This window comes from Arachis hypogaea, chromosome 19 (assembly GCF_003086295.3).
Source record: "Arachis hypogaea cultivar Tifrunner chromosome 19, arahy.Tifrunner.gnm2.J5K5, whole genome shotgun sequence".
NCBI lineage: Eukaryota > Viridiplantae > Streptophyta > Magnoliopsida > Fabales > Fabaceae > Arachis > Arachis hypogaea.
In genome coordinates this window covers 22,855,798-22,871,477 of record NC_092054.1, presented here as the reverse complement: position 1 = coordinate 22,871,477, position 15,680 = coordinate 22,855,798, and positions in this window count along the sequence as shown.

Sequence of the window (15,680 nt, the reverse complement as noted above, 5' to 3'; positions counted from 1 at the left end):
TTGACATAACCACTGGTAACAAACTTAAGTAATCATGCCACGTCAGCTAACTATCATAACTAATAGTGTCACATCAGCTCATACTCCTAACGCAACTCATTACTCATCAACTCTTTGAAAATTTAACAACTCACCAAAATTTTAGAAAATTAATCAATCATTGAAAATAATACAATGCACCTACCACTATTGTTGCACATAAAAACACACACAAAACCCAACGTTCATTATTCTTATAAATTAGACATTTTATTTAGTGTTTCAGCATAAAAGATTGTAAACGTTATCTGAAGAATGAATAAGAGACCAAACATTTTTTCATGAATATTCATGCCACATATGTCAAGCAGACATCCTAAACAGCATGTCCACACAACACAGAGTATACTCAGAAGCATAGTCAGTCCGTCCATTAGGCTCTACAGGAATAAACTGTTCTGATACCATAATATAACATTCTACTAGTAGAGGCTTACGCTTAAGTCGTAAAACAGTGGTAGTGAGGTATTACGACCTCTAAAAGAAAATATGTATGTAATATAGTTGAAGATATTCATAACTAGGAGCCTTGAAAGAAGGTTTAAACAAAAACCGCAAAAATAAAACGCATCGCATACGAAAAAGTGCAACCGGATAAAACGTAAATTACACAATAAGAAGTGGAGGATCAAAATACATAATAGCAAGCTCCTGACTCAGCGCGAAAAGTAAAGACTGCCCCGAGTATAAGTGAGTATATACATACATATAGTCATAACCCAAAGGAATCCGTAAATATAAAATAAACAACCTTTTTCTCCATCGTCAACCTCTAAGAGGGACATAGTTAGATTCTAAATCATAAATACTTCATATGATATCAATATATAAAATCCCAAAATAGGCTTCGCTTGCCAAAGATCTCAGACGCTTACCGAGGAACATCTCAACCTGCATCAAAAAACAACATATATATGGTATGAGAATCGGAGGTTCTCAGTATGGTAAAAGTGCTCACATACATTATATATAAGGTCGCAGAAAAGTCAGAGGCAATCCTAGAACTCCGATACTCAAATTTAAAGCTTAAAAATTTAAAAACAGAAAAACATAAGCAGGGTAAGTTATCTAAGGCGCTTAAATTTAACTTAATTCTACTTTCTAACTTAAGCCCTGATTTTCCACCTTCATTTATTATTGGATAATGTGAGTATTATAGTTCAAGAGATAATAGTTCACATCAACCTCGATGTCCTAGTTCATCAATGAAAGGATTCTACTTACAAAGGGTACCGTCATGACTTTTATGTCTATGACCATCCAATGACAGAGTATGCAATATATTCTATTGTCTTCATGATGGACAAACTTGTGCTTACAATTGGTTGCCGGAGCCTCTGTGTTCTGTTGCATTTCGACAGTCTCAACACAGCCAACCTGCAGTTCATAACATAAATTATGATATATATCTTTTAGACATCAAAGATCAAAAGAAGCTTATGACTGTAATATGTTTTAATTATAATGTAAATAGCTATTCAATGAAATGGCCTTCATCAACTTGTAAAGGTATCAGGCCTAAGGCTATGAGATGTGAAAATCAGAAAGAATGAAAACGTGATCAATGAGATTGTGATCTTAATTATTTTCTTACACTGCTGTATATGATTGATATATAGAAGGTGATAAACTAACTCATTTTGTTGATAGCTATACATTGACATAACCACTGGTAACAAACTTAAGTAATCATGCCACATCAGCTAACTATCATAACTAATAGTGCCACATCAGCTCATACTCCTAACACAACTCATTACTCATCAACTCTTTGAACATTTAACAACTCACCAAAATTTTAGAAAATTTATCAATCATTGAAAATAATACAATGCGCCTACCACTATTGTTGCACATAAAAACACATACAAAACCTAACGTTCAATATTCTTATAAATTAGACATTTTATTTAGTGTTTCAGCATAAAATATTGTAAACATTATGATATAGTATATACATTATTCACCATAAAAGATTGTAAACGTTATCTGAAGAATGAATAAGTGACCAAACGTTTGCTCATGAATATTCATGCCACATATGTCAAGCAGACATCCTAAACAGCATGTGCACACAAAACAGAGTATGCTCAGAAGCATAGTCAGTCCGTCCCTTAGGCTCTACAGGAACAAACTGTTCTGATACCATAATGTAACATCCTACTAGTAGAGGCTTACGCTTAAGTCGTAAAATAGAGGTAGTGAGATATTACGACCTCTAAAAGAAAATATGTATGTAAAATAGTTGAAGATATTCATAACTAGGAGCCTTAAAAGAAAGTTTAAACAAAAATCGCAAAAATAAAACACATCGCATACGGAAAAGTGCAACCGGATAAAACGTAAATTACACAATAAGAAGTGGAGGATCAAAATACATAATAGCAAGCTCTTGACTCAGTGCGCAAAGTAAAGACTGGCTCGAGTATAAGTGTGTATATACATACATATAGTCATAACCCAAAGAAATCCGTAAATATAAAATAAACGACCTGTTTCTCCATCGTCAACCTCTAAGAGGGACATAGTTAGCTATATATACGTACAGGAGAATTCTAAATCATAAATACATCATATGAAATCAAAATATAAAATCTCAAAATAGACTTTGCTTGCCAAAGATCTTAGACGCTTACCGAGGAGCATCTCAACCTGCATCTGAAAACAACAAGATATATATGTTATGAGAACCGGAGGTTCTTAGTGTGGTAAAAGTGTCCACATACATTATATATAAGGTCGCAGGAAAGTCAGAGGCAATCCTAGAACTTCGATACTCAGATTTAAAGCTTAAAATTTTAAAACAGAAAAACATAAGCAGGGTAAGTTATCTAACGCGTTTAAATTTAACTCAATTCTACTTTCTAACTTAAGCCCTGATTTTCCACCTTCATTGATTATTGGATAATGTGAGTATTATAGTTCAAGAGATAATAGTTCACATCAACCTCGATATCCAAGTTCATCAATGAAGGGATTCTACTTTCAAAGGGTACCGTCATGCCTTTTATGTCTATGACCATCCAATGGCAGAGTATACAATATATTCTATTGTCTTCATGATGGACAAACTTATGCTTACAATTGGTTGCCAGAGCCTCTGTGTTCTGTTGCATTTCGACAGTCTCAACACAGCCATCCTGTAGTTCATAACATAAATTATGATATATATCTTTTAGACATCAAAAAGATCAAAAGAAGCTTATGACTGTAATATGTTTTAATTATAATGTAAATGGATATTCAATGAAATGGCCTTCATCAACTTCTAAAGGTATCAGGCCTAAAGCTATGAGATGAGAAAATCAGAAAGAATGAAAACGTGATCAATGAGATTGTGATCTTAATTATTTTCTTACACTGTTGTATAAGATTGATATATAGAAGGTGCTAAACTAACTCATTTTGTTGATAGCTATACATTGACATAACCACTGGTAACAAACTTAAGTAATCATGCCACATCAGCTAACTATCATAACTAATAGTGCCACATCAGCTCATACTCCTAACACAACTCATTACTCATCAACTCTTTGAACATTTAACAACTCACCAAAATTTTAGAAAATTAATAAATCATTGAAAATAATACAATGCGCCTACCACTATTGTTGCCCATAAAAATACATACAAAACTCAACGTTCAATATTATTATAAATTAGACATTTTATTTAGTGTTTCAGCATAAAAGATTGTAAACGTTATATGAAGAATGAATAAGAGACCAAACATTTGCTCATGAATATTCATGCCACATACGTCAAGCAAACATCCTAAATAGCATGTGCACACAACATAGAGTATGCTCAGAAGCATAGTCAGTCCGTCCCTTAGGCTCTACAGGAACAAACTGTTCTGATACCATAATGTAACATCCTACTAGTAGAGGCTTACGCTTAAGTCGTAAAATAGAGGTAGTGAGGTATTACGACCTCTAAAAGAAAATATGTATGTAATATAGTTGAAGATATTCATAACTAGGAGCCTTAACAGAAGGTTTAAACAAAAATTGCAAAAATAAAACGCATCCCATACGGAAAAGTGCAACCAGATAAAACGTAAATTACACAATAAAAAGTGGAGGATCAAAATACATAATAGCAAGCTCCTGACTCAACGCGCAAAGTAAAGACTGGCTCGAGTATAAGTGTGAATATACATACATATAGTCATAACCCAAAGGAATCCGTAAATATAAAATAAACGACCTGTTTCTCCATCGTCAACCTCTAAGAGGGACATTGTTAGCTATATATACGTACAGGAGAATTCTAAATGATAAATACATCATATGATATCAAAATATAAAATTCCAAAATAGACTTCGCTTGCCAAAGATCTCAGACGCTTACCGAGGAGCATCTCAACATGCATATAAAAACAACAACATATATAAGTTATGAGAAACGGAGGTTCTCAGTATGGTAAAAGTACCTATATACATTATATATAAGGTCGCAGAAAGTCAAAGGTAATTCTAGAACTCCGATACTCAGATTTAAAGCTTAAAAATTTAAAACAGAAAAACATAAGCAGGGTAAGTTATCTAACGCGCTTAAATTTAACTCAATTCTACTTTCTAACTTAAGCCCTGATTTTCCACCTTCATTGATTATTGGATAATGTGCGTATTATAGTTCAAGAGATAATAGTTCACATCAACCTCGATATCCTAGTTCATCAATGAAGGGATTCTACTTTCAAAGGGTACCGTCATGCCTTTTATGTCTATGACCATCCAATGGCAGAGTATGCAATATATTCTATTGTCTTTATGATGGACAAACTTGTGCTTACAATTGGTTGCCAGAGCCTCTGTGTTCTGTTGCATTTCGACAGACTCAACACAGTCAACCTGTAGTTCATAAGATAAATTATGATATATATCTTTTAAACATCAAAAAGATCAAAAGAAGCTTATGACTGTAATATGTTTTAATTATAATGTAAATGGATATTCAATGAAATGGCCTTCATCAACTTCTAAAGGTATCAGGCCTAAGACTATATAATGAGAAAATAAAAAAGAATGAAAACGTGATCAATGAGATTGTGATCTTAATTATTTTCTTACACTGCTGTATATGATTGATATATAGAAGGTGATAAACTAACTCATTTTGTTGATAGCTATACATTGACATAACCACTGGTAACAAACTTAAGTAATCATGCCACATCAGCTAACTATCATAACTAATAGTGCCACATCAGCTCATACTCCTAACACAACTCATTACTCATCAACTCTTTGAACATTTAACAACTCACCAAAATTTTAGAAAATTTATCAATCATTGAAAATAATACAATGCGCCTACCACTATTGTTGCACATAAAAACACATACAAAAACCTAACGTTCAATATTCTTATAAATTAGACATTTTATTTAGTGTTTCAGCATAAAATATTGTAAACATTATGATATAGTATATACATTATTCACCATAAAAGATTGTAAACGTTATCTGAAGAATGAATAAGTGACCAAACGTTTGCTCATGAATATTCATGCCACATATGTCAAGCAGACATCCTAAACAGCATGTGCACACAAAACAGAGTATGCTCAGAAGCATAGTCAGTCCGTCCCTTAGGCTCTACAGGAACAAACTGTTCTGATACCATAATGTAACATCCTACTAGTAGAGGCTTACGCTTAAGTCGTAAAATAGAGGTAGTGAGATATTACGACCTCTAAAAGAAAATATGTATGTAAAATAGTTGAAGATATTCATAACTAGGAGCCTTAAAAGAAAGTTTAAACAAAAATCGCAAAAATAAAACACATCGCATACGGAAAAGTGCAACCGGATAAAACGTAAATTACACAATAAGAAGTGGAGGATCAAAATACATAATAGCAAGCTCTTGACTCAGCGCGCAAAGTAAAGACTCGCTCGAGTATAAGTGTGTATATACATACATATAGTCATAACCCAAAGAAATCCGTAAATATAAAATAAACGACCTGTTTCTCCATCGTCAACCTCTAAGAGGGACATAGTTAGCTATATATACGTACAGGAGAATTCTAAATCATAAATACATCATATGAAATCAAAATATAAAATCTCAAAATAGACTTTGCTTGCCAAAGATCTCAGACGCTTACCGAGGAGCATCTCAACTTGCATCTGAAAACAACAAGATATATATGTTATGAGAACCGGAGGTTCTTAGTGTGGTAAAAGTGTCCACATACATTATATATAAGGTCGCAGGAAAGTCAGAGGCAATCCTAGAACTTCGATACTCAGATTTAAAGCTTAAAAATTTAAAACAGAAAAACATAAGCAGGGTAAGTTATCTAACGCGTTTAAATTTAACTCAATTCTACTTTCTAACTTAAGCCCTGATTTTCCACCTTCATTGATTATTGGATAATGTGAGTATTATAGTTCAAGAGATAATAGTTCACATCAACCTCGATATCCAAGTTCATCAATGAAGGGATTCTACTTTCAAAGGGTACCGTCATGCCTTTTATGTCTATGACCATCCAATGGCAGAGTATACAATATATTCTATTGTCTTCATGATGGACAAACTTATGCTTACAATTGGTTGCCAGAGCCTCTGTGTTCTGTTGCATTTCGACAGTCTCAACACAGCCATCCTGTAGTTCATAACATAAATTATGATATATATCTTTTAGACATCAAAAAGATCAAAAGAAGCTTATGACTGTAATATGTTTTAATTATAATGTAAATGGATATTCAATGAAATGGCCTTCATCAACTTCTAAAGGTATCAGGCCTAAAGCTATGAGATGAGAAAATCAGAAAGAATGAAAACGTGATCAATGAGATTGTGATCTTAATTATTTTCTTACACTGTTGTATAAGATTGATATATAGAAGGTGCTAAACTAACTCATTTTGTTGATAGCTATACATTGACATAACCACTGGTAACAAACTTAAGTAATCATGCCACATCAGCTAACTATCATAACTAATAGTGCCACATCAGCTCATACTCCTAACACAACTCATTACTCATCAACTCTTTGAACATTTAACAACTCACCAAAATTTTAGAAAATTAATAAATCATTGAAAATAATACAATGCGCCTACCACTATTGTTGCCCATAAAAATACATACAAAACTCAACGTTCAATATTCTTATAAATTAGACATTTTATTTAGTGTTTCAGCATAAAAAATTGGAAACATTATGATATTGTATATACATTATTCACCATAAAAGATTGTAAACGTTATCTGAAGAATGAATAAGAGACCAAACGTTTGCTCATGAATATTCGTGCCACATATGTCAAGCAGACATCCTAAACAGCATGTGCACACAACACAGAGTATGCTCAGAAGCATAGTCAGTCCGTCCCTTAGGCTCTACAGGAACAAACTATTCCGATACCATAATGTAACATCCTACTAGTAGAGGCTTACGCTTAAGTCGTAAAACAGAGGTAGTGAGGTATTACGACCTCTAAAAGAAAATATGTATAAAATATAGTTGAAGATATTCATAACTAGGAGCCTTGAAAGAAGGTTTAAACAAAGACCACAAAAATAAAACGCATCGCATATGGAAAAGTTGATGACATGTCATCATGTCATGTTTTTCTATGCTTTTTCATACAAGAAATTGATAATTAGTGCTTAAATATTGCATTCTTTTATGCTTAAATGGTATATTTCTTTGATATTTTAATTTTATAAATTTTGTAGAAAATAAGTGAAAAAAGAAGCCAAAAAAAACACAAATTAAGCTCAAAAAAGGGAAAGTAGAATTTTGGGGCACGCTTTAAAGTTTGAGCACGCTTTGAAACCTTAGACTACACTTTTAAAAGCATGGCCCATAACCATAAAGCCGTGGTATATGCATTAATGCCTTATGCATGAATTTATCATTAATAATTAAAGCATGCATGCATTTAATTATTAATGCTTTATGCATGCATGAATTAATAACTAAAGCATGCATATGATTATTAATGCCGTATGCATACATGAATTAATAACTAATGCATGCATTTAATTAGAATGAATGAAATGAATGAGCTTTACGTAATTAGCATTACTAAAGCCAATGATTATTAATGCCAATGAAATGAATGAATGAACCAAGGCGTTAAATAACATTAGCTAATTGGCAATAATAATTAAATAAAATGAAAGTATGGGCGTTCATTAAAATGAGCGCTACGCTCACTAAATTGAGCATTTTCGGGGTTAGAAGCCATGGAAACTATTGGCGCACCAAGGCCCACACAATGAGCAACGCTCAAAGCAATTGAACGTAGCATTCAATACAATGAACATTAAGGGAAGCTTGGCACCAAAAGAAAAAAAAAAGGCAAGGAAGAGCGTTCAATTAAATGAACGCTAGCGTTCATACAAGTGAATTTTTTCGGGCATGGCTCAGCAAGAAAAGCAAGGGCAGCACTCACAAGTGAAATAGCCAAGGTTCGAAGAGGGAAACCAAGGCATAAAAGTAGCGCTACGTTCTCTTCTCTTAACTGAGCGCTATGGCACAAAAAGAGGAGCAACCAAGGCTCGAAAGGGGGACCTCACATCAAGTGCAGCGCTACGTTGCATCTTCCAACTGAGCGCTGAGGAGTTGCAAGCACGCAAGGGAAGCATGACAAGGCATGTAGCGCTACGTTGATAATCCTCACTGAGCGCTCCACTGGAGCTAGGACCCATGGACCATTTTCAATCAAGTGCCATCTTGGATCCAATTCTTCACAGACCCAAGTCACCAAATGCATTAGGATCCACTCTCATTCAAATCCAAAGCAAGCAAAGCCCATATCATCACTCAAAGGCACAAGAACAAGCTAGATTAGGAATTTCATTTAATTTGTAATTTGATTTCAATTTCAATTTCATTTTCATTTTTGTAAAGCCTATAGAAAGGCATCTGTTTCATTTCATTAGAAGGCTGGCTCTGCTAGAGAGCAATAGGAGTAGGGTAGAATAGAAAGTCCTCTTTGAAATACTTTTAATTTTTCTGCACTTTCTCTTTTTAAATCTTGAATTCAGCTTATGCAAAATTTCAATTTCTACAATCCTCAGCTCCAAATTCCTTCTCTGCAATTTTACTTCTCTGTTTACATTGCTCCCAATTTAGTTTATTCAATTTACACCTTCCTGCAAATTCTGTTCTTCTGCACTTTCACATTTTCGTTTCCCTTGAAGCTTGATTTACTTTTTTGCTCATTTACATTCTGCAACTTTACCTTTGAGATTGCTGAAATCTGAATTTACTTTTCATGCCTCGGATCTATTACTTTCTTTAAATTTTCAGCACCCAGCCCCCCTTTATATTTGATGCAATTTACATTTCTTGTCATTTAAGATTCTGTCAATTTATATTCCTTGCTCTCTAAGCTTCTGCCATTTACCTTCTGCATTTTACAATTCCTGCAATTTGTATTCTATTGCTTCAATTTCATCCAATTAACCAATGTTAGCTTGACTAAACTAATCACCTCACTAAATTTGCTTGATCCATCAATCCCTATGGGATCGACCTCACTCTTGTGAGTTATTACTACTTGATGCGACCTGGTACACTTGCCGGTGAGTTTTGGTGTGAAATCTGATTTTCACCCATCAAAAGTGCGACCGGATAAAACGTAAATTACAAAATAAGAAGTGGAGGATCAAAATACATAATAGCAAGCTCCTAACTCAGTGCACAAAGTAAAGACTGGCCCGAGTATAAGTGTGTATATACATACATATAGTCATAACCCAAAGGAATCCGTAAATATAAAATAAACGACCTGTTTCTCAATCGTCAACCTCTAAGAGGGACATAGTTAGCTATATATACGTATAGGAGAATTCTAAATCATAAATACATCATATGATATCAAAATATAAAATCCCAAAATAGACTTCGCTTGCCAAAGATCTCAGACGCTTACCGAGGAGCATCTCAACCTGCATCTGAAAACAACAACATATATATGGTATGAGAACCGGAGGTTCTCAGTATGGTAAAAGTGGCCACATACATTATATATAAGGTCGCAGGAAAGTCAGAGGCAATCCTAGAACTCCGATACTCAGATTTAAAGCTTAAAAATTTAAAACAGAAAAACATAAGCAGGGTAAGTTATCTAAGGCGCTTAAATTTAACTCAATTCTACTTTCTAGCTTAAGCCCTGATTTTCCACCTTCCTCCAATCCTCCGAAACTCTGGTGGACAGACAAGCAATACAGACAAAGCAAACACAAGTAGGATACAGATACAGCAGGTAGCAAATATAGTAGGTAAGCATAATAATCACATAGGCAAGCCCAATTAATGCACGATCAAAACACAGATATGCATATGATGTATGCTTGCCCTATGGCTGATGAGTCTCATCTGTCAGTTATACATCCAACTCAACATGTCTGGTAACTAACCCGGGCATCGTCTTTTGGAAAATTGGTGAGCGGTACAGTACCACGATTCTCACCTGGTGAGCGGTAAACTACCTCGATCTCCACCATTTGCGGGCGGTAAACCACCTCGATCCCCACAAATGTTTTCAATTTGAAAACAGCACACACGTGGGCGGTAAATAACCACGATTCCTACAAAATGATTTCTTATCAAATCTGGTGGGCGGTAAATAACCACGATCCCCAAAAAATAATTTTTTTTTTAAAAAATCTGGTGGGTGGTAAATAACTATGATCCCCACTAAACATTTCCATATTAAATTCATCTTCATCATCATTCAATTCATTCAACAATTATCGACATCACACCTCCCATTCCGTTCATCAATAATTCATACTCATAATATAATTCTCTTCTCAAAGAAATCAAACTCGAAATAAAAACCTTTTCTTGATAAATCAAATTCAAAACAGTATAATTCTTTCCTTAACTAAATAAAACTCAAAACATAATGCATTTCTTTTCTTTATAAATCGAAGTCAAATAATGTAATTCTTTTATCCATACTTGTCTAAATAATACTTCAAACTAAATCTCCAATTTTTATAAAAATCTCAGCAGCATCTTTTTTAAAATTCGGAGACCCTTTTCGGGTCCCAACCAAACCACCTTTCAAACCATTTTCAAATAATTTCCAATCAGCCAAACCAATTTCAATACCAAAATTATTTCATCATCAATACTCATATTCATCAATAATCATTCATAAACTCCCATCAACAATATTAATTAACACAATTCCTACAACCAACTCAACAAAATCATCATTCACAATATAATTCTACATTTCCATCAAGGTTACTAGCATTAACATATTCCCACATTTCCAACCTATCCTATGGTCATCTAGCCTATATTTTCACAAAATATTATATATCATCTAGCCAATTCCTCCCTAAGCCACAAACCCTTCAAAAGTCCTTCTCACCACAAGATCCAAGCTCCAAATTCTCAATCAAACAATTTCAACTCAGCATCACTTGCTCCACATCATCAATCAACTCTAACCAATATCCAAATTCAATCTAATATCACATATTATCACTATAATCAACATAGAGTTTACTAAATTAGAAATTCACCAAGAATTAAAGGTTTCTTACCTCACTCATGGCTCAAATGAACAAAACCCAACAATTCTCACAAGTTAATTCGGTCTTAAGACATCAAAATCACATAATATCTTAATCAAAACCTTAAATTTCGAAATTAGGGAAGAGTGGCTGAGTAAAAAATTGTTAGATTCTTACCAAATTGATCTATGGGTTTTGTAGATAATTTTGAAAGGAACGCGTGGTCATTGACGGCTCGTCAATCAAAACTCCGGATTGAAAGTTATGGGCGATTGAATTTCTGGCGGTGAGGGTTAGGGTTTTTAGCGTTGATCTTCTCTCCTTCGGTGTATGTCCACGAATGAAGGGAAAGTAAGCCTGTTCTTGGAGTTTTATAGGTTGGGCCTTGGGTCCGATTTAGGCTTGGTCCAACTGGTTTGGTCCGTTGGTCCAGGTTTGGACCAAATTCTTTAAAATTAGTGTCAAAATTCATGTTTTAATTATCTCTATCTCATTTAACTATAAAATTTTACTTTCTAATTTCTTTAAATAATAATTTATTTATTAGATACTTATTTATTAATTTCACAGGTCTTACAAGGGATATTAGAGTTTTAAATTTCTATAACGCTCTACCAAAAATGTGCTAAGTACCGTGAGATTTAGCAATGAATGTTAGTGTCAAATTTAGCAGTGAATTTTTTTACGTTAAGAGGTGAATTTTCATTTCTGGAAATTTTACCATCAGATTTAAATTTATCGTCCAAAAATCGAACTATAATGAATGGTGTGAAGTGTATCGGTGGAATTATTGACGAAAAATTCGTAGTAACTCAAATAAATGAACAACGACATTTCAGTAATGGCCAACTTGTTACCGTCATATTTTTTTGTTGGTAAATCCGACAATAAATTTCACCTAAATTCGAAATAGAGAACCCTCCCCCATCATTTGCGCCACCATCTACCCCTTGCTTCTCTCTTTCTCTCTCACCTTCAACCTCTTTGTCACCACCATCTGCCATAGGATGTCGCATTGTTGTCGCCGTTCTCCTCCCTCCCCTTCCCTCCAGTCACTATCTTCGTTGAAGAGCATCCACCGGGAGTCATGTTACTACGTTGTGTCGCCAGTGCCTCTCTCTTCACGAGTTTCTGTCATCGCCGCAACTTGCTTCTGTCAGCTGTGTTGCCTCTCTTCATCCTTTATCTAGGTATGTCTTCTTCCCTTCTTTCTTCCTTTTTATTTTTTCTATTTTTGCTAAAATTGTAACACTCCTCTGCCACCAGTTGTTATTACCACCACTACCACTGTGTCAGAAAGTCTCTGACTCTTTGCCACCATGCGACTGAGAAAAGGTACAACGAGCTCCTCGCACACATGAAAGAGTGGAATGCAGAGACAGAGTCCCTAAAGCAGGAGCTAGATCATATCTAGAAGATACGACAGCATACAACAATTTACCATAACCAGATGCGCATGGGTGGTAGCACTGCTATTGGAAGGGGCTCGTTGTTATCTACACCGGCATTAGCACTTTTATTGCGATCGCTACAAGACCAGGAAGACGGCCAAGAGGACGATGAGGATGATTATGAGGACCCATAGTTACTAGGGTTTCATTTTCACTTGTTTGATATTATTAGACTTTATGTGTCTGTCATTTTATATTTGTTTGATATTACTTTTTATACATTTGGGTTATTTCATATTTTTGTTTATTGTTTTAATTAAAAATATTTGTTAGTTTTTTTTTAATTTTGACTTAAATATTAATTCTCAAAATATCGATTGTGATATAGCAGGTTATAATAATGATATTGTAGATAGACATTCTACCCACAAAAAAAAAAAGAAAAAGAAAAAAAATGACGTTCGCTACCATCAATTTCTGGAAAAAATCTAACGATAATATATTTTTTTTAAAATTGACTCATTTATTACTGTCAAATTTAATTTAAGGTCGGTTAAGTCCGATGTTAATAAGTGGTGCAAAAATACAATGGTGGCACCAAAATTATCGTTGGATGGTATCCTCCTTCCATATTTGTCTCCATAAAAATGGTTATTAATGGATTTTTTAGAAGATAAATAAAGTCGGATTTCTAAAATTTGATGGTAATTAATTACCAGTGAGCAAAATACTATGTGTATTAATCCGATGGTAGCAAAATTAACATTGAATTTTTATAGCAATTTCGACGATAATTCTGACAATACTCAGCATATTTTTTATAGTGACGGATGATACTTGTACAATTCTGCTACCTCTTTTATTAATGGAAGAAGTTTTCTTTGGGGTTAGGCATTTTTGTAGTGTCTTTATATTTGAAAAATATTTTTGTCGTTAATAAAGGTAGAATTTATTTTTGTCAGCGTTCTAATAATTGAGAGACAAGTGGCTTACTCAAAATTCAAATGCAGTTTATGCTTATTTTTTTTTTAACATAGGTAGCTCAATACAGTAAAGTGGAGCAGAAAGAACACAGAACAAGAAAAAACAATCATAAACATAAAAGAAAGTTGTAGTCCGTTGTCATCTCCGGTATTGCCATCAACAACCAAACGGATCAACTCCACACCAATCCTTGTAACTCAAGAAGGACATAATCTTCACTCCTTCAACACCTGTCTCTACCCTCTGGAAAACTCTGCTATTCCGCTCCAACCAGATGTTCCAAATAATTGCACAGAAGCCTATCAGCCATTTTCTTTGCTCAGACTTCCCACCTGCTACTCCAGTCCAACTCTCAAAGAACTCCTTGACTGTTCCCGGAATGGCCCAAGCTCTATCAGTAAACGTCAACCATGCACACCACACCTGCCACGTGAACTCACAAGCAAAAAATAAATGATGCACAAATTCTATGTCTTTTTTACACAATACACACATATTATCATGATGATTAATAATGCCAAGTCTACTCAGCCTCTCCTTCGTGTTTACCCTTCCTACTAGTACAAACCAAGAAAAAAGTTCAACTCTTGGAGGAACTAAGCCTATCCAAATGGAGCTTGTGAAGTTGTAGCTCGTGATGTCGGCTGAGAGAGTCTCTTTTTGTAGCACCTACACAAAAAAATTAGTAGAAAAAACTCCATTTTTATCAAATTTCCATACAACTGAATCCTCTCTATTACCCGATAACCTTACAACCCGTATCCGGTCGTGAAGTTGATTGAGCAACTCTAGCTCCCATTGGAAGAGTTCTCTCCTCCATTGGAAGTCCCAAACCCACTCTATCCCATCCCAAAACCCACAGTCCTCTATACGGATCCTTGCTGATTTGAAACAGAGAAGAGTCTCGGAAAACAATCTTTCAAAGAGCCATCTTGTAACCAAACATCCTCCCAAAAACGGATTTTTCTGCCCCCACCTCCATGGACAAACCCCTGATCATCATATCTCGAACCTGTTGCTCCTTAATATTAAGCTGGCAAATATCTTTCCACGGCCCCGCTCTAGATGGCAACGGTTGGTTCGACAACATTACCGTTAAGAGCAAACAACCTTCTTCCAAAGCGGGCAGTCCTCCTTAGAAAAATGCCGCCACCACTTGAACAGAAGCGATGCATTCCTAATTAGAGCATCTCCCACCCCCAAGCCACCTAGCTTTTTCGGAGCTTGAACTACCTCCCATTTCACCAGTGGTATCCCATTATTCCCATCTTCTTGACTCCACAAGAACCTTCTTTGAAGCCCAATGATCTTCTCTGCAACCCCCTTTGGCATCTTATACAAGCTTAAGTAGTAAACCGGCAAGCTATTGAGAACAGATTTTATGAGGACCAACTTACCCCCTTTGTTGAGAGATCTCGCTTTCCACAAGCTCAGCTTGTCTTCCACCTTGTCTATGATTGGTTTTCCAGGTCTTCACCAACCGAGGATTAGCACCAAGGGAAATTCCTAAGTACCTGACCGGTAAAGCTGCTTCGGCACATCCTAGCAGACCACACATATTCGTCACCTATTCCTTCTCACAATTGACTGAAATTAGGCTCGACTTTTCAAAGTTGATACTCAGGCCAGACATTAGCTCAAAGCAGCGCAGGAGCCTCTTGTAATTCACTAACGTCTCCGTTTCCTGTGGACAAAATAAGATGGTGTCATCTGCAAATTAGAGATGCGACAATTCTACATTGTCCCTTC